Genomic DNA, 18,331 nt, shown 5'->3' on the forward strand with positions numbered 1-18,331 from the left:
TCTGTAAACTCTACTTTCTCTCCATCTCACCGTGCTCAACAAACTCTTCTTTCTAGAGTCCCGGCTGAAACGAACCTGATGAGTATCCATGAGGATGCAGGTTTGATCCCTGGCCTCACTCAGCAGGTTAAGGATCCGGTGCTGCCATGAGCTGTGGTGCAGGTCAGAGACTTGACTCAGATCCCGAGTTGCTGTGGCTGTGGCGTAGGCTGGCAACTGCAGCTCCGATTCAATCCCTTGAACCCTTGTGTGGGAACTTCCATATGCCACAGATAAGGGAAAAAAAAAAAACCACAGCTCTTTTTTCGTTTTGGCTATTTTATTTATTTATTCATTCATTCATTCATTTGCTTTGCTTTTTTTAGGGCCACACCTGTGGCATATGGAGGTTCCCAGGCTAGGGGTCAAATCAAAGCTGCAGCTGCTGGCCTACACCACAGCCACAGCAACGCCAGATCCTAGTCACATCCTAGACCTACACCTCAGCTTTCGGCAACCCTGGATCCTTCACCCACTGAGCGAGGCCAGGGATCAAACATGCATCCTCATGGTTACAGTCAGGTTCTTAACCACCTGAGCCACAACGGAAACTCCCTAAACACTTCTTTCTTTTCACCCCAACAGGGGTCCAGAAATTCTTTCCTGACCCACGTGCACAGACCATTACAACTTTTCTTAACAGAAGAGGGAACAGGTTAGTCGCCATAGGTAAAACTGGACACCTACTCAGGCCTGGATGGCTCTCCAGGTCGCAGGATTTGGGAGGTGGGGGGGGGCAGGCTATGCATTTTTGGAAATTATATGTAAGGCTTCACTCATTTGAGTCAGTGATGACAGGGAGAGAGAGGGATGTCAAAATTTAATCAGGAAAATAAACTGTTTTTTTTTTCTCTCCCACGTTATCCCTCATGTATCCAAGAGGCAAAGGGGAAGCTTAATTAATTTTGCAGCCTTTGCTACTTTCTGGGTGCAAACAATGAGATCTTTATTTTATAGCATCAAATTAATCACTTCTGTGCTTAAGAAAAATGGGATTTGCTTGGGACGACACCACAGCATAGGCGGTCTGTGGAATGTGGCTACATCTGGGGAGGGCGGAGGCAGAATTTTGAAGAGTGTCTTATTGTTGACGTTGCAGAAACTCTGCAGCCTCTGTCCACCACAGGTGCTTAAAAGAAATGCAGACAGAGTTTGGGGCAAAGGAATGAAAAGTTGGCATTCCGTGGCCCTGACTAACTCTGTGGTTCTGGAATGAAGAATGCCTCACGAAGTAGTTAAATTAACATCTTCCATTTGTTGGGGGTTTTAGTTCAAAGATATTGTTATGTGTATTCCTTGAGGGGGAACCGGAGCCCTGCCCCGAGGCTACACCATTGTTTCCTGACTGTTCTGGTCTCTGCATCCCTTCCCTTCCCTGCTTAACAACTGTTAGAACCTGCCCTTGGGAACTCAGGGAAGGTCCTGGAGGCTGAATGAGGCCTATTTCCTAAAAACAAGAAATGGGGGACACTGAAGGACTTGTGCCCAGGAGCCCCACAGGGCCCTGCTCCATTTCATTTTCCCCTTTTTTTTTTTTTTTTTTTGCTCCCCCCTGTCTTTTTAGGGCTGTATCGCAGCTTGTGGAGGTTCCCAGGCTAGGGGTCTAATCAGAGCCTACGCCAGAGCCACAGCAACGTAGGATTCGAGCGGCATCTTTGACCTACACCACAGCTCACGGCAACGCCGGATCCTTAACCCACTGAGCGAGGTCAGGGATTGAACCCGCAATCTCATGGTTCCTCGTCGGATTCGTTAACCACTGAGCCATGACGGGAACTCCCATTCTCCCCTTTTCTTTGATACCCCTCAATCTTGAGAACAGGTGGTGGACAAGAAAGGGAAGAACTGTTTTGGACAGATGTCAGTCGTATACTCGGCAGAGGAACTGTTTTAGAGGGACTTCGTTTTAATTCCCACTTCTGTTTTAATCTTCTCTACGTTTTTTAGGGAACGGGGCAATGACCACTCTGGCTACTTCCTGCCTCGATTTGAGGAATGGACACGGAAGATTCCTGAGTTCCAAGTCCTGGATCTGAGTCTTGTATGATTGAGATCTCAATTCCTTGGTGCAACAAACCCAATTAGAAGTAGGAGTGACAAATGGCGTTTTAAGACAAATAGATCTCATTCCTGAGGAATTTCAGGAGAATAAGTTTTAAACTCAGTCTGGAACTGGCACTTTGGGGAGACTTGTAGCCAGTTGTCTAATCTTGCCTACATAGGTTTTAACTTTTTCTTTTTTTTTTTTTTTGGTCTTTTTAGGGCCGAATCCAGGAGGTTCCCAGGCTAGGGGCCGAATCAGAGCTGCAGCTGCCGGCCTACACAACAGCACAGCAACGACAGATCCTTAACCCAGTGAGGGAGGCCAGGGATTGAAGCTGTGTCCTCATAGATACTAACTAGTCAGGTTCGTTACTGCTGATCCACGACAGGAACTCCCAGGTTTTAACATCTGATGCAGCATTAACATACCTAACAGGAGCTATTGACTATTACACATCTATTACTTTCTTTCTTTCTTTCTTTCTTTCTTTTTTTTTTTTTCTTTTTTTTGGTCTTTTTAAGGCCTCACCCTCAGCACATGGAGGTTCCCAGGCTAGGGATCCAATCAGAGTTGTAGCTGCCGGCCTACACCACAGCCACAGCAATGCCAGATCCGAGCCACACCTGCCACTTACACCACAGCTCACCACAACACTAGATCCTTAACCCACTGAGCAAGACCAGGGATCGAACCAGAGTCCTCATGGATGCTGGTGGAGTTCGTTAATTGCTGAGCAACGACAGGAACTCCCAGGTTTTAACATCTGATGCAGCATTAACACACCTAACAGGAGCTACTGGCCATTACACATCTATTACTTCTTTATTACTTTTTTTATTCTGATAATGTCTGATCTAAAGCAATTTCACTGTCTAATGATTGAACAGTTATAAGAGGATACCTTGAACCCATAAGGTTGCAGCTACTAGCGGCCATCAGACACTGCTTTGAGAATGACTAGTGGCATCTGACATAGCTCAGAAAACTCAAGTTCTCAACAACACAGGAAATGCACCTGAAATCCCTAACAGCCAGAGCACATGAACCAGGCATGGCCACTTTGGTTAGTAAAATTTAAGCCATGTATAAGCCAGAGTTGCTGCCTCATACCTCAATACATGCAAATTTCTCCTATCATTTCCACCTTTTTTTTTTTTTTTTTTTTTTTTTTTGTCTTTTTGCCTTTTCTAGGCCAGTCCTGCAGCATATGGAGAGTCCCAGGCTAGGGGTCAATCAGAGCTATGCCAGGGCCACAGCAACGTGGGATTCGAGCCGCATCTGCAACCTACGCCACAGCTCACGGCAATGCCAGATCCTTAACCTGCTGAGCAAGGTCAGGGATTGAACCCACAACCTCATGGTTCCTAGTCGGATTCGTTAACCACTGCGCCACGACAGGAACTCCTCATTTCCACTTTTGATTGTTAAGTCCTTCAATAGAAAGCATTGATGATCAAACTCTGTCCCTCAATGCTGAGGTGAGTCAGTTGCTTGCCCCTGGTGATAGGCCTCCTTTATAACTGTCTAGTTAATCCACGTTGGGGGTAGGAGAGGTGCGGGGGGGATGATGAAGTATCCTGAAGAAGCTCAGAGGTATGTTAATGAGCAAATGCTTTATAGGCCATACCTTTTTACCATTTATACCCAATAGTGACACAAGTATTGTACGTGTGCTTTTAGCAGGAGACCTAAAGCAAGCAGTGCTATGTCATGAGTAGCTACTCTGGGATAATTCCACTAGAAAATTTTCTTTTCCTTCTGCACATCAGGGCAAAAGTGTGGCTAACACAATAGCTTTCATAGATACAGACTTCAATAGACAGAACTAGAATTTCGCATCTACTGAAACAAAATCTTTTTCTCTAAAATTACCCCCATCTCCACTGAACACGACCAAACCAAGTCTAATTTGTTTCCAAAATAAGTCTGCTCCACTGACCACACAGGCTCCTCCACATTAACCCTGGTGTAAGTCCTCAGGAGTCTCAGACTAAATGCACGAAAGGCTTCTCAAGCCCAGGAAAAGCCATGCCAAGGGTCTGCCATCAGATTCTGCCTTAGTGGGTTTCTCCTTTCCGGAAGTCCCCAAAATTGCAAGATCAACACACATGCCAGGAGGCAGCCTTTCCTATTCACCTGATACACCTGCTCAGAACCCGAGAGTCTCCAATTTCTGGAGGGACCAAGCAGAGAGAAAAGAAAACTATTTCAATTTTATTCACAGAGGTGTCATTTGCCCAATTGCTCTGGGTCATAAGTAGCTTGAGGGGAAGCCCTCCCCTATTCCTGGAAAACACAGATCAAAACCAGTAATATTCCAGATGAAATAAACCAAACATTATAGCCATAGTCACCAGTTTACTCAATAACTAAGCCTTTTACTATCTGCTTTTTGAGGCCAACAGCAAAGCAGTAGGATTTTATAATTTTTTACCAAATTCAGCGGTATTGTCTGAAGTTTATCAGAAACCTGTGCTTGTACCTTCCTGAAGATGAAGCCCTCTTGGAGTTCCTGTTCCAGTGCAGCGGAAATGAATCCGACTAGGAACCATGAGGTTGCAGGTTTGATCCGCGGCCTTGCTCACTCAGTGGGTTAGGGATCTGGTGTTGCCATGAGCTGTGGTGTGGGCCGCAGACATGGTTCGGATCTGGCGTTGCTGTGGCTGTGGTGTAGGCCGGCGGCTGTAGCTTTGATTGAACCCCTAGCCTGGGATCCTCCATATGCCACGGATGCGGCCCTAAAAAACAGGAAAAAAAAAAAAAAGATGAAGCACGCTTGCAAAAGCATCAGAGTACAACAATGACAGAAAGACTTAAAAGCCACGGTTAAACATCTGATTAAAAGCAAAAAAAAATAATAAAATAAAAAGAAACTTGGTTACAATAGCCACAATTAGGACTGATAACATTATATATCAGGAGCCGGGTGGGCAAAAGAATAAAAGAAAAGAAAAAAAAATTGCGGGAGGGAGAAACCAATCAAATCCAGTCTTGTCTCAGCCCATTCCCAACAAAATCCATTTGCTCAACCAAATTTCCTTCTTTTCCACAAATCTTACTCAACTTTCTGTCTCCATATTATTTTGTCCCTTATTTCCTTTTCCATTCAGAAGCGGCTACCTCTAGCATAAAAATGACTCTTTCCTTTAAGAAAATATAATGCCATTCCTCATAACTTCTGTTTAAAATACACATCCTACTTGCCCTAAGCAAACAATGAATTGCCTTCTACACCAGCACTCTGGAGATGTAAACATAAACACCAATAATTTCTAAAAACATCTGCTTTCTTACAGAGAATATCTCAGGGTGGCACCAAACATATTCATTAACAGTCCTAAATACCTTTGGTTTCTTTGTGTAGTAACTGATGTCTCAGCTTCTTATTTTATTTGGGAACGAGCCAGCTGTTCAATAAATTTCCATCACTTAACTGAGCACAACTCTAAAATTTATCAAATATCTAGAGAGAGCATCCTCAAGCAGACTTTTTTTTTTTTTTTTTTTTGTCTTTTTAGGGCCACACTGGTGGCATATGGAAATTCCCAGGCTAGGGGTTGAAATGGAGCTGTGGCTGCTGACCTACACCATAGCCACAGCAATGCCAGATCCAAGCCATGTCTGCAACCTACACTGTAGCTCACCGAAAATCCAGATCCTTCACCCGCTGAGCAAAGGCAGGAATCGAACCTTCATCCTCATGGATACTAGTCAGATTTGTTACCGTTAAGCCAAAAAAGAAACTCCATACATTCTTTTTTTTTTTCTTTTTGTCATTTTATGGCTGCACCCTCAGCCTATGGAAGTTCCCAGGCTAGGGGGTGAATTGGAGCTACAGCTGCCAGCCTCCACCACAGCCACAGCAATGCCAGATCTGAGCCTCATCTGCAATCTACACTTCAGCTCACGGCAACCCCCATCCCTAACCCACTAAGCGAGGCCAGGGATCAAACTTGAATCCTTATGGATACTAGTCAGGTTTGTTACTGCTGAGCCACAATGGGAACCCCCATACATTCTTAAAACATATTATTCCTAGAGAATAATATGTTTTATGCAAAAGTTCTTATCTCATTTACATTTAATTCATTTATGAAACACTTTTACCACTCAAGTCATTCTCTTTCTGACAAAACTGCAACAGATATAAGGTCTTATTTGATCTTGAGTAAACCTAGGCACAACAGAAATCTTATATTTAACATCGATGACTCTAAAAACATGTCTTTACTGATCAAACTATCACAGCTTAAGGAGGTCCTGTTGTGGCTCAGTGGGGTAAGAACCTGGACATAGTGTTCGTGAGGATGCAGGTTTGATTCCTGGCCTTGCTCAGTGGGTTAAGGATCCGGCATTGCCACAAGCTGTGGCATAGGTTATGGATGTGGCTCAGATCTGGTGTTGCTGTGGCCATGGCGTAGGCCAGCAACTATAGCTCTCATTCAACCCCTAGCCCATGCTGCAGGTGCAGCGGTAAAACTAAAAAGAAAAGAAAAGAAAATGCATTAAAAAATATTATCTTGAAAAAAAATAATAAATAACTAAAATAAAATAAAGGTCAGAATCAGTAAAAAAAAAAAAAAAAAAAAAAATATTATCTTGGAGTTCCCATTGTTCTGCAGTGGAAACGAATCCGACTAGGAACCATGAAGTTTCGGGTTTGATTCCTGACTCACTGGGTTAAGGATCAGGCGTTCCCATGAGCTGTGGTGTAGGTCACAGATGAGGCTCAGATCTGGCGTTGCTGTGGCTGTGACATAGGCCAGCGGCAACAGCTCTGATTAGACCCTTAGCCTGGGAACCTCCATATGCCGAGGGGGTGGCCCTAAAAAAAGACACACACAAAAAATTATCTAGCTTAAGTCACCTTCAAATACCAGATATTAATTTAATGTTGATTATTTCCTGGATCACACGAACTTGGAATTGACTCTGGCCAGTGACCGTCTGTATTTTTAACAATTTACATAAGTTCTTAAATTTTAATGCTAATTAAGTAGAGCTCAGTTACAAATTTTGATAATACCACCCAGAAGTAAAGATACTGTGCACATAAACATACAGACCAGAGATCTCATAGCTTCATCTTCTAAGCTTAGTTATGAATCAGATAAAATATAAATATCAATATAAACATCACCCTTTTTTTTTAAATGTTTAGGGCCACACTCATAGCATATGGAGTTCCCAGGCTAGGGGTCCCATCGGAGCGTCAGCATCCAGCCTACACCACAGCCACAGTAATGCGGGATCCGAGCTGCATCTGTGACCTACACCACAGCTCACAGCAATGCCGGATCCTTAACCCACTGAGTGAGGTCAGGGATCGAACCCACATCCTCACGGATACTAGTTGGGTTCTTAACCCACTGAGCCACAATGGGAACTCCCATCACTAGTTTATAAATAACAGTTGGAGTAATTTTCTTTAATCATGGGCTCATAATTATAGGTCGGTTTGTCGATCTTTCCTGGACAGGATTGAGAGGGGCTCGAAGTGTACGCTGGGGGACTTACTCAGATGCTGGCATTGGTGTCTCAATATCCCAGATGCTATGTTTCTTCTTCCCCAAAATGATTTCTCAGAGTAGAGGTTTGGGCCCGTGCAAGCAGAAAAGAGAGAGGTCCTTACAAGGTGAAGATGACCTTGGCAGCTGCTAGGCCGGTCTTTCGCTTGTCTTCCACTCCAGCCTCAGAGGTCCAACTGCCGAGATGGCAGGACAGGTATTTTCAGGGCACATTCCCACAGCAGGGATCCCAGGCCATCTGGCCCCTAGAGGTGTCCTGCAACCCTCCGCTCTCCTGAAGAAGGCAGGCCATCGTAGAGAGAAACTGCAAAGCATCCATCAAGCTGAGGTGCCCTTTGAGGCTGGCTGCCCACGAGTCGATCCCGGACAAGCCCCCGAAATTTGTTGCCAAAACACAGCCTCTGTCCATTTGTGTTGAATAGAAACGTGGAGGGTTCTAGGTGAAGGAGAAAAAAAAAAAGCTTCATTGCTTTGTCAGGCATGGAAGGCTACAGCAGGCTAATGCCCTAGACTGGACCCTCCTTTGGGAGAAAACAGAAGTAGTTTTATAGTTTTAGCATAAAAAGTAGGGCTGCAGAAAAGGATCAGGGTAGATGCAAGCTTGTATTCTTCTTCAAAGTTGGTGTTTAGTGGCCCCGGGACTGGTTCTAGTGGTCCCAGAATTACATCTTTCATTGGTTGGGAGTGTTAGTTCTGCAGAAGAACTCGAAGATACCATTAGGTATATTCCTTAAGGAGAATGAGCACTCTGTCCCCTCAACCAACCACACTCAGAGCCCTGCCTGGGGGATGCTGCAGGAAGCAGGTCTGAGGGGAGCCCCAGACTTGGTGGGAAGAGGGGAGACCCTCCTGGAGGCCTGTAAGGAGACTCCTTAACCAAGGAACTTCCATCATTTAGAAATAACCAGGGAGTTCCCATTGTGGCTCAGTGGTAACGAACCCAATTAGAATCCATGAGGATGCAGGTCCGATCCTTGGACTCAATCAGCGGGTTAAGAATCCAGCATTGTCATGAGCTGTGGTGTAGGTCGCAGACATAGCTCAGATCCTGCTGGCAGGTGAAACTCTGATTGACCCCTGGCCTAGGAACTTTCATGTGCCACAGGTGTGGCGCTTAAAAAAAAAAAAGAAAGAAATCACCAGTTTACTCTTTCTGAAGTCAAACACACCATGCTAACACCATGACTTGAATTTCTTGAGACTTTTCTTTGGCTGCACCCACAGCACATGAAAGTTCCCAGGACACAGACTGAAACCATGCCACCGCAGTAACCTGCCTGTGCCACAGCAGCAACAACACTAGATCCTTAACCCACTGTATTACTTAACCCACTGAGTCACCAGGGAACTCCTTGTGCTTGTGGCCTTTTTTCTTGCCAAAAAAGCTATGGCTTTTATCGAAGATTATAAAAGTCCACTGATGAAAATGAATGATGGTTATTCCAATGATTGTGGCATTAAGGAATTCATGGAATAATAATGTACTCCCTATATTTCCAATTTCTCCTTCCAATTCAAATTCTGTTCTCCTACAGCACTTGCCACTGTATTACTCGGTTTCAGGGTCACAGACCCTTCTGGGGAGCTGATCAAAGCTATGACGAGAAATGCATGAGTAGATACAATTTTGCACATCATTTCAGAATGTTCATAGATTTCCCTCCTCCTCTCAAAACAAAAACAAAAACAAAAACAAAAACAAAAAAACACAAAGAACCTGAGACCTTGACTTAGCTCTTAGTATTACAGTAATTCTCTTTCATTGATTGGAATTTTGACCAGTTCACGGGGTCCCAATACTGAGCACAGTGCCGGCAAACTAATAGCTGCTCAGAAAGATTTATTGTTAACCTGACTTTTTTAGGCAAGAATGGTGAAATGAGAGAAACAATATTTAAAAATAGGGAGAACGCATATTTATGTTGTGTAAAAAAAAAAAAATTGATTGGCCTTTAAGTAGTTTCCATTTTTACGGGGATTTGCATCACTTGAAAATTGCAGTATGAAAAAATGAACCAGTTTTTTTTTTTTTTTTTTTTTTTTTGTCTTTTGTTGTTGTTGTTGCTATTTCTTGGGCCGCTCCCGCAGCATATGGAGGTTCCCAGGCTAGGGGTCTAATCGGAGCTGTAGTCTCCGGCCTACACCAGAGCCACAGCAACGTGGGATCCGAGCCGCATCTGCAACCTACACCACAGCTCACCGCAACGCCGGATCGTTAACCCACTGAGCAAGGGCAGGGACCGAACCCGCAACCTCATGGTTCCTAGTCGGATTCGTTAACCACTGCGCCACGACGGGAACTCCCAGTTTTTTTTTATATAGACATGGATCTGGAGCCTCACCTTGAGAGAGTTAGATGGATCTAAAAAAATGTGTAGTGGAGTTTCCGTTGTGGCGCAGTGGTTAACGAATCCGACTAGGAACCATGAGGTTGCGGGTTCGATCCCTGCCCTTGCTCAGTGAGTTGAGGATCCGGTGTTGCCGTGAGCTGTGGTGTAGGTCGAAGATGAGGCTCGGATCCCATGTTGCTGTGGCTTTGGCGTAGGCCGATGGCTACAGCTCTGATTCGACCCCTAGGCTGGGAACCTCCATATGCCACGGGTGTGGCCCTAGAAAACGCAAAAAGACAAAAAAAGAAAGAAAGAAAAAGAAAAGTGTGTAGTTACATGAATAAGCCTAGATAGGGACCTAGGGGAAAACAGAGGGGGCCCCCAAAAGATCAGGATGTAGCCTAAAACCTGCCTTAGGGATCTAGCTCCTTTCTAGAATCTGCCCACCAGGATGACTCCGGCTGCAAGGGTATCAACAACAAGTGGCTCCAGGCACAGACTCTGTTGTCCTCCCACCTGAGCTGCCAAGGCCCCATCTTTCCTTTCCAGGTTCTGAACCTATTGCCTCTGCACTCCTGGCTCTGGATCCGAATTTCTGCCCCCCAGCGTCCCCCATAGAAACCTTCAGTAGAGGATTCTGACGTTCACCCCCGGCCCTAAGCCCTGCTAGCAGACGGTCTAGGGCCGCAAAGCCAGGCCTGCAGGTGTGGAAGAAACACTCCCGTCATCTGCTGGGGAAGCAAGGGCTGGTCCAGGGACTCCTAGCTCTGGCCTGGACTGAGCAGGAGGGGGAAGGAAGATGGAGGCGTTGGAAGGTGTCATCCTAGTGGAGTGCTTTTAGTTCCTGCTGATCGGTGAAGGGGAAGGGATAATATCTCAGGCATCTTTGCGGCCTCAGCCTTGGTCCAGCAGACAGTGAACCTTCAGTCAAGCCTCATGTGTGGGAGGACAAGGCAGACAGGGATAAGACCCCACTTGGGGAGGGGCAGGGAGATGCAGGAAAGCAAGCCCATCCTATTTCCAGGGAAGCAGAAAAAGACAGCTCCGCTCTTCAGTCATTTGACAATTACTTAATGGTGAGTGCCCACATTTTTTTTTTTTTTGTCTTTTTGTCTTTTTGCCTTTTCTAGGGCCACTCCCCATGGCATAAGGAGGTTCCCAGGTTAGGGTCCAATCGGAGCTGTAGCCGCCGGCCTATGCCAGAGTCACAGCAACGCAGGATCCGAGCCATGTCTGCGACCTACACCATAGCTCACGGCAGTGCCAGATTCTTAACCCACTGAGTGAGGCCAGGGATCAAACCCGAAACCTCATGGTCCCTAGTCAGATTTGTTAACCACTGAGCCACAATGGGAGAGTGCCCACATCTTGAATGTGGACTTAGGGGGCAAAAGGTCTGGGTTTAAATCCTAGTCCTTCACTTTCTGCCTTGGTGACTTTAGACAAGTTACTTGCCCTCTCTGTGCCTCAACTTCCTCATCTCTAAAATGGGGATGATAATAGTACCTACTTCATCGGGTCGTTATGAGGACTGAGTGAATGAACGTATGCAAAGCTTTTAGATGTGTACCTGGCACACAGGAAATGACGGGAGGTGCACCTGTCGTCGCTATGGTGACCCCATGGCCATGGCCCAGGAGGAGAGCAGAAACAAAACAAACACGGTACAAACCACCAGCTAAACTCAGCTGCCAGGGCATGCGTCCCTGCTTCCTCTTCCGCCTCCATCCCTGTGCCAGAATGCCCCTCCTCTCCCGCCCTCGCCCTCAGATCTTGTTCTCCTCTTCCTCATTCTCACATCTTTGTCTTCTTTGCTTTGGTTTAAGCACCTGTTCCAAGCTCTTCAGGTTCTAAAAAACAAAGCCCTTCTTCCCTGCAAGTAAATGCTCTTCTTCTTTTGCCCCTTCTACAACTCTTCTTTTTCTTCTTCTTCTTTTTGTTTTTTTTTTCCTTTTTGGCCCTGCCTGTGGTTTAGGGATCAAACCCCCACCATAGCAGTGACAATGCCAGATCCTTAACCCACTGTACCACAGGGAACTCCAATACTTCTTTGTTTTTTCTTTTTATGGCCATACCTCTGGCTAGGGGCTGAATCAGAGCTGCAGCTGCTGGCCCACACCACAGCTATAGCAACACCAGATCCAAGCCTCATCTTCAATCTATGCTGCAGCTTGTGGAAACACCAGATCCTTAACTCCCAAGCAAGTCCAGGGATCGAATCGCATCCTCATGGATACTAGTCAGGTTCTTAACCCGCTGAGCTACAATGGGAATTCCTCCAACACTTCTTTTTGTTTTCTTTTTTTGCTTTTTAGGGCCATATCTGCAGCATATGGAAGTTCCCAGGCTAGGGATTGAATCAGAGCTGCTGCAGCTGCCAGCCTACACCACAGCCACAGCAACATAGGCTCCAAGCCTCATCTACAAATTACACCCCAGCTCTCAGCGACACTGGATCCTTAACCCACCGAGGGAGGCCAGGGATCGAACCTACATCCTCATGGATACTGGTCGGGTTCATTACCACTGAGCCACAATGGGAACTCCCTCATCCAACACTTCTTAAAAGAAGCGTCTACACCTATTGAATCTCCACTTGCCAACCCACACACCTTCCTCGTCCCCCTACACCCTGTCTTCCACCTGTACTTAAGTACCGCCCACGCCACCACCCAAAGCCACAAGACCTCTTAAATCCAGTGATAGATTTTCGGTCCTTATCTTACCTGTTTTCTGTAGCACTTGACAATATCAATTCCTTCAACCGTCTTACAATCAATCCTTTGTCCCTGATTCCAGAACACCACTGTCCTGCCACTCCTACCACACTCCAGGGAAGGAGCTGGGAATGCAAAGATCCTCAGTCTCCTGGCTTTTGGGTGGGGGTGGGGGGTTACAGAGGAGCGGTTAGGTGTATGGAGTAACTGCAACTCAGTAGCATAGGTTCCATAATAAGGACCAAAGTGGGTTGGCAGGGCTGGTTCCTTCTGGAGGCTCAGAGGAAAATCCATTTCCTTGCCTTTTCCAGCTTCTGGAAGCTGCCCGCATTCCTTGGCTTGAGCCTCATATCACTCTGCTTCTTTTTTTTTTTTTTTCCTTTTTTTTGCCACCCCTTGGCTTATGAAGCTCCCGGGCAAGGGATCAGATCCCAGCATCAGATGTGACCTACACTGCAGCTATGGCAATGCCAGATCCTTTAAACCCACTGTGCTTCCTGGCACCTCTGATTCCATTGCACCACAGCGGGAATTTCATCTGCTTCTTTCTTTGTTACAACTCTTCAGATTCTACAGCTTCCCTCTTTTCTACACAAGGTTCCTGGTGTTACATGGGTCCATCCAGATAATCCAGGAAAATCTCATCCAAAAAGTCCTTAACATAACCAGCCTACACCACCAGCTACAAAGCTGGTGTGTCAGGTAAAGTAACGAATTCACAGGTGATTAGGATGTGGACATTTTGGGGACCATTATCCCTCCTACCAAAGATGGGGTTCCCCGTGGAGTAGCCAGACACCTCTTCAGAGAGAAGACTCTTGGGGCAGTATCTTATGGGTTTAGTTCTTATTTGCCAGAAGTGGGGGAAGAGGTGGTGTAAACAAAGAAAGCGTGCCTGGCAAGAAACTGAGTGGAGAAAGGAGAGCCTGGACATCTATAAGCAGCCGGCATTGTGAGGCCGAAGACTAGGAAGAGGGTACCTTCTTGAGATTAGAGAGGAAAAGTAGAAGCTAGATCCTGAAAATGCTTTTTTTTTTTTTTTTTTTTTGGTCTTTTTGACATTTCTAGGGCTGCTCCCACGGCATATGGAGGTTCCCAGACCAGGGGTCCAATAGGAGCTGTAGCTGCCGGCCTATGCCAGAGCCACAGCAACACGGGATCCAAGCTGCACCTGCAACCTACACTACAGTTCATGGCAACACCGGATCCTTAACCCACTGAGCAAGGCCAGGGATCAAACCCACAACCTCAAGGTTCCTAGTCAGATTCGTTAACCACTGAGCCACGACGGGAATTCCCTGAAAAGTGTTTTTGTTTTTAACCATGGTGAGTCTGAAATTTACCTGAAAGGTGTTTACTTGACCAATGCCATTGCTTTAGGCTGTGCTAGTGCTTCTTTAAAACTTTTCTTTACGGTAGCTCCCCTTTTATCCTAAAGAATAATGCCCACAAAATGCCAGGTTTTATCTGTTAGTTCTATCTCGTCGGGGTGTGTTAAAATGAACATGTAAGTATAAGAATAAAATGTTCTCCCCCGTACCCCCAACATCATCCACACACAGCCACGCAGGAGTACGGAACGCTGAGAAATAAAGCCAGAGGCCACGGAAACCACCTAAAGGGTTTGAGCAGGGAAAGAACACAATCAGGTTTGCCTTGGATCAATGTCATTTCCACAGCATTAATCAATCACTTTGGACAGAATGGAAACCAGCGAAAATCACAGCAAAAAGACAGAAAAGGAGGATATTACACAGCACTTGAGGGAAGAGGTGAAAAATGAACAGAGACAGGGACCTCGGGAGGAGAGGGGAAAGTTTGGATATAAGAAATATTCAAGAGGCAGAACTGACAGATAATCGCGAAGGCTGGAAAGGAAGGAGCTGGGGATAAGGACCAGGGTTCCAGGATGTGCAACGCAGCAGATAATCCTCCATTTGTTAAGATCTTAAACACAGGGGGAGGTGATGGGAGGGTAGCAGGCAGAGTTGGAAGGAAGAGAATTGCCCTGGTCTGGAACATGCTCCCTTTGAAGTGTCTGTAGAACACGCATGAAAGCACTAGAATGGCCTGTGTCTGGGGCAGCCTCTAGAGCCACACTGTCTAGGAGAAAGAGGCTGTGAACTACCTATGTCATTTTATTTTATTATTAAATTTTTTTTTTGCTGTTTAGAGCTGTACTTGAGGTATATGGAAGTTCCCAGGCTAGGGGTTGAATCCGAGCTGCAGCTGCCGGCCTACACCACAGCCACAGCAACATGGGATTCGAGCCACATTTTCGACCTACACCACAGCTCATGGCAACACCGAATCCTTAACCCACTGAGTGAGGCCAGGGATCAAACCTGTGTCCTCATGGATACTAGTTGGGTTCGTTACAGCTGAGCCATGACGGGAACTCCTCTATGTCATTTTAAAAGGTCAAATGGCCACATTTTTTTAAAAAAGTAAAAAGAAACAGGTGGGGCATTCCCGTCATGGCTGAGTGTTAACAAATCCGACTAGGAACCATGAGGTTGCAGGTTGGATCCCTGGCCTCGCTCAGTGGGTTAAGGTTCCGGCGTTGCCGTGAGCTGTGGTATAAGTCACAGACAAAGCTCGGATCTCGAGTTGCTGTGGTTCTGGTGTAGCCGGCAGCTACAGCTCCGATTAGACTCCTAGACTGGGAACCTCCATATGCTGCAGGAGCAGCCCTAGAAAAGGCAAAAAGACAAAAAGACAAAAAAAAAAAAAAAAAAAAGAAAGAAAAAGAAAAAAAAAAAGAAAGAAACAGGTGAAATTATTAATATATTTTAGATAAACCAACATATCCAAAATATTCTATTTCAAGAAGAACCAGTATTAAAAAAAAAAAAAAATCACTGAGCTATTTTACATTCTTTTTTTTTTTTTTTTTTGGTATGTTGTTGCTGTTTTTGGTAACATGCAAAAGTTGCCAGATCAGGAAGTGAACCTGAGCCACAACTCTAACCAGAGCCATAGCAGTGACAGCTCGAATCCTTAACCCAATAAGCCACGAGGGAACTCCTTTTTCTGTTTTAAGCCTTCAAACTCCACAGTGCATTTTTTTGCAATGAGAGCACATCTCAGTTCACACATTCCAAACACTCAAAAGGCACCACGGAGAATGGCTCCCCTATTTCTTGGACAGGATGGCTCTAGGAGCACTGCCAGGGGCAGGCCGGGCTGATCAGACATTACAGGGGGATGGCAGAGTAGAAGGACCCTCAGCAGATATCGAAGGAGATCCGATTTGCTACAACTGGATTTTATGAGGAAGTGCACAGATGGGTCTCGGAGAAAGTTCAGGAAGGAGCCTGACTAAAGGTGGGCCAAGCAAAGAATCTTTGTCACAATTCCACCCCTTATACCTGACAGGTATAATCTTTGGATTGGCACAGGTGCTTTTTTTTTTTTTTTTTTTAAGGGCTGCATATATATGGAAGTTCCCAGGCTAAAGGTCAAATCAGAACTGTAGCCGCCAGCCTACATCACAGCCACAGCAACGCCACCAGATCTTTTTTTTTTTTTTTTTTTTTTTTTTTGCTTTTTAGGGCCAAACTCGCTTAATATGGAGATTCCCAGGCAAGGGGACAAATCGGAGCTACAGCTGCAAGCCACAACCACAGCAATGCAGGATCTGAGCCAGGTCTGAGACCAACATCACAGCTCATGGCCATGTTCACACTGGATCCTTAACCCACTGAGCGAGGCCAGGGATTGAACCTGTGTCCTCCCGGATGATAGTCAGATTCATTTCTGCTGAGCCACGACAGGAACTTCAGTGCATTCTTTTTTTTTTTTTTTTTTCCTGGCTTTTTAGGGCCACACACTCGGCATGTGGAGGTCCCCAGGCTAGGGGTCTATCTAGAGCTACAGCTGCCAGCCTACACCACAGCCCCAGGAACACCAGATCCGAGCTTCATCTGCAACCTACACCACAGCACACGGCAACACTGGATCCTTAACCCACTGAGCAAAGCCAGGGATTGATTACACAACCTCAGGGTTCCTAGTCAGATTCGTTTCCACTGCGCCACAAAACTCCAAATTCATATTTTTAACAAGGTAATGAAACACAGGAGAACCAGAATTTTGGCGAGATGGTTCCCCACAGGCTACCACAGGCCCCTGGGGAAGACTCATGGAGAGAGAAAGCTGATGGGAGCTACACAGAGAGAGGCTTGTGTTTTGGGCTAAGGAAGGAAGGGATGAGAGGTCTAGTGGATTACGTGACCCCAAGATTGTAGCCTGGCTCCAGGCTAATCAAGGCATGAAGACTTAGACCAGAGTCTACAACCTCAGCTCAGGAGAATCTGACTCCAGTTGTCCTGGAGCTGCTGTAGAGCCCCAACCCCAGGGGTTGGGGGCGGAAGGAGTGGGTTCAGAGGATGCTCACCTCCCACACAAAGAAGGGATCAGCTTCTAGCTTGCCCAGCCATTCAGTCCCCAGGCTCCCCAGGGCTCTGTCCAAGGTCTCTCATTTTTTTCTTCCTCTCCTCTCCCTTCTGGTAACCACACCCCTTTCGGGGGCTCCAAACCCTATTTACATGCTGATGGTACCCACATTTGCATCTCAAACGCGGAGCCCACCCCCATCCAATTGCCAGACCCCCTTTTACCAATGGCCTTCTGCCTAGAATATCTGGCGGGCATCTGAAATTTAACATTTCCAAAGCTGAACTCACCCTAAAACTTATCGGCCTGCTCAAAGTTCCTGTTTCAACTAGTAGCCTCACAACTAGAAGTCTGGGGGTCATCTTACACTTCTTCCTCCAACCACACACTAAAGCACCTGAAATCTCTTCCTTTGTCTGCCTTCCTGCAGCTTCAGTTCAGATACCCTCCGGGCTTGACTAGTACCGCTTCCTTCTAACTAGAGCTGTGGCCCCGTTTTCCCCTCTGGAAGAGGGGCCCCCTTAATGTGGCACACTCTTCTTTCACAAGCTAAACTTGTAAAAAAAACAAATCCGACACACTCTGCTGACTACGGCACAAACATCAGACTCCTCTGCCCGAAACACGCATCGTCACCAAGGGCCCTTACACACCTCCGTTGAGCCACCTCCCACCAGCCCCCCCGGATCTTTCTTTCTAGTTGTGATTTTTTTTTGCCAAAAAATAAACAAACACACAATACCAAAACGCTACAGAACTGATTTTAAAAGGGAGGGGATAAGAGGAATTAAGATACCTGCAGCCTCCTTCCCCCACTCTGGAGGTCTGGGGTGTTGGCTGGGTTTGTGTATACATGCCTTTCCACAAGGCGATTCAGAGACAAATCTAGGTTTGTCAACCACAGGGTTGCCACTCTTACAAAAGCCCAAAGCATGACATTAAAGACTCCAGGCTATTCTGTTTTTTCCTAACTTACTATAGGGATACGCAGAAAGGACAGAGAAAGAGGAGCCTGCAGCAACCCGGTCACGACTGCATCCTCACCTAGATCAAAACCCTGGGGAACTGTTAAGCAGAAATTTCCAGAATGAAATGGGCATCTGCGTGTCCTGCCAACCTGACAACATAACCTAAAGCACTTCTGCCCCCACACAGATTTGGAAAATGATGAACACCCTCCAGAAAAGTTTGGTCGGCATTCCTCCCCACGCCTCGGTTTTAAGGGAAGCCCTAAAAGACGTCGTAGGAAAGCACCTTGCTTTATTTTATTCAGCA

General features: G+C 46.1%; 1 long non-coding RNA gene across 1 annotated transcript in view; it reads right to left on the reverse strand.

The window, feature by feature from the left end:
- The window catches only part of LOC110255692, a 75,755-nt gene extending 58,586 nt beyond the window's left edge, over positions 1–17,169 (reverse strand). The window contains exons 1-2 of the long non-coding RNA XR_002336355.1: positions 17,058–17,169; positions 7,601–8,047 (exon numbers count right to left, since the gene is read on the reverse strand). This is a non-coding gene — a long non-coding RNA (uncharacterized LOC110255692). The remainder of the gene's footprint in view (positions 1–7,600; positions 8,048–17,057) is intronic.

This window comes from Sus scrofa, chromosome 10, assembly GCF_000003025.6.
Source record: "Sus scrofa isolate TJ Tabasco breed Duroc chromosome 10, Sscrofa11.1, whole genome shotgun sequence".
In the NCBI taxonomy this organism is placed as follows: Eukaryota; Metazoa; Chordata; class Mammalia; order Artiodactyla; family Suidae; genus Sus; species Sus scrofa.